We start from the raw sequence: 2,549 nt of genomic DNA on the forward strand, positions 1-2,549 counted from the left end.
CCTTCCAGGGCATACTTTCTCTGTGGACAAAAGGGACATTTCAAGAAGGAATACCCCAATTTAAAGAAAGCCATGCCTGGGCCCCCATCTAGACCCTACCCTAACTACCAAGGCAACCACTGGAAAGCAAGATGCCCCATAGGTCCAAAAGACCCCAGACCATCTCCTCCTGGAGAATATTGATGAGTCCTGCAGCCATCCCTAAAGGCTCCCATGATACCAGCCCAACTGAGAAGCTCCATATAACCTTACAGGTGACACAACCTTGCATTCTTAATTCTCCAGGATTCCCTTCTCTCCAGGGCCTAGATCAAATCACACAGCTATCTTTAGGATCTCATCAGCCCAGCTACTAAGAAGATATTTCACTAAGCCTCTTGTGTGCTTATGGGAGACCCTTTCTTCTATCACTCTTTCCTTACAGTACCAGAGACATCAAACTTTCTATTGGGAAGGGAAACCCTTTCCTGTTGCCAGGTAGATTTTATCCAGTTTATCCGGGAGAAAGCCTGTTTACCTATAATAGAGACTAATATAGACCCTGTGATTTAGATAGATGGGGAAATGGTGGACTGAGCTAAACTGTGGCACTGGTTATAATACTTGAATGACCTCACGTATTTTCCCCACCAGAAACCATGCTTGTTTGATCCTAAAACAATAGAGAGACCCAAACCCATTATTCTGGCCCTTCAAAGACAGGGACTCTTGAGAAAATGTTCCAGCTCCTATAACTCATTTATCCTGGGAGTTCAGAAAGGACCTAGTAAATGGAGATTGGTACAATACTTCCAACTAACCAGTAAAGCTATGTTTCCCCTTCATCCCTTGGTATCCAATATTTATACAATCTTCTGAGACAACTTACTATCCCATCCCAGACATAAAAGATGACTTCTTTTGTAGCCATTATCCCCCAATAATCAACCCCTCTTTGCCTTTGAAGATCCAACTTATGAGGCCAGACAAGTCACTTGGACTGTTTCATCCCAAGGATTTAGAGATTGCCCCCATTTATTTGGACTGGCCTTGGCCCAGGTTCTCATTGGCTGGTGAAGCTTACACACCACTGTCCTCCAATATGTAGAAGATTTATGGGTGGGTGAATAGAAAAGGAAGTCTCCCAGGGAACTAAATCCCTTCTTAACTTCTAACCATAAGGGGATGGATATAAGGTGTCTTTTGAAAAAAGCAATGGTGCCAACCTCAAGTCACATGTCTAGAGATGGTATTAGACCAAGGAAAATACAGCCTGATTGCTAAATGTGTCCAGCCTATTCTGACCTACTCTCTCTTTCTCTCAGACTGTGAAGCAATTGAGGGCCCTTCTCAGGGTAAGGGGCTTCTATAGGATTTGTACTCATGGATTTGCAAAGCCCGTTATCCACTGCGAAGCTCTTCAGAGAAGCTCGGGTATGCTCTTTGCCTTCTCCGGTATGGGTTCCCAACTCCTGTCACTCTTTCCAACAACTCAAGGAGCTGCTCACTTAGGCCCCTGCTTTGAAATCGCCTTCTCAGCCCCGATTTTCCCTGCATGTGATTGAAGGAGAGCGCTTTGAGGGTCCTGACCTAACTGCTGGGACCTGTACCTCAGCCAGTGGGACACACTTTAGTAAAGAACAAGACTCTCCAGGATGCTTAAAGGCAATCACGACTGTAGGACTCCTGGTTACACTAGGTGATGTGCAGAACTCCAACAATTATATAATTTGAGTTATGTATATCCAATGTAACTCAGCAACTACATTTTAATCCTAGGAAAAATCTAAGTTAAGATACTTGCTCAGCACCTAAAGGTCCCTGAAGCACCCCCTACTTCTCAGTTCTCTACTTCTACTTCTGGGATCAAGATAATTGGTATTCAAGTCTAGCCTTGTCCAAAAGATTTTTGTAAAATAAAGAATCAATTTATAGTGTAAAAGTAATTCCAAGGAGGCAAATTTGAATTTTGAATTTTCTTAATATGTTAGCATTTCTTAGAACATGATTCAGCCACTAATTACTAGGTTGGGTTTTTTTGTTTTGTTTTGTTTTTCAGTTTTTCAATTTTTCAGTTTTTCCCATATCTACCTTTCAAAGACATGAGTACATTATTCCTATTTCTAAATTAACATTTTGTTTTTACAATCATATAATGAGTGAATCGATGTAGTTAAGTCTCCTGTTCTCTTTGGAAAATATCATCCAAGACAATCATATCTTTAAGAAAATGTGTCCTTTTCCTTAAATAATAACCATAAGGTTGAGTTTTCAATTTGAAAGTACTAAAGTTTCTTCCAAAAAGACCTTAAAAACCTTTGCTGCCCATTCTTTAAAATGTTGCTGGGCAGTGGCCTGTGCTTTGAGCTCACTGGGCAGCTTTTAGTAACATTGCTTAAAAGGGGAGCTCCTGCCCAGGAAAGAAACAATGCTTCTTGTGTCTTCTCTGGGCCTCAGCTAAAGGAGCACATTCATCTGCCTAGAGGAGTTGGCCTCCTATTTGGAATTGCCTACCCAGCCCCGGTTTTCCCTGATTGACTGAAAGGAAGGGGATTACTTTGAGGGTCCTA

Source organism: Onychomys torridus, chromosome 11 (genome assembly GCF_903995425.1).
Source record: "Onychomys torridus chromosome 11, mOncTor1.1, whole genome shotgun sequence".
NCBI lineage: Eukaryota > Metazoa > Chordata > Mammalia > Rodentia > Cricetidae > Onychomys > Onychomys torridus.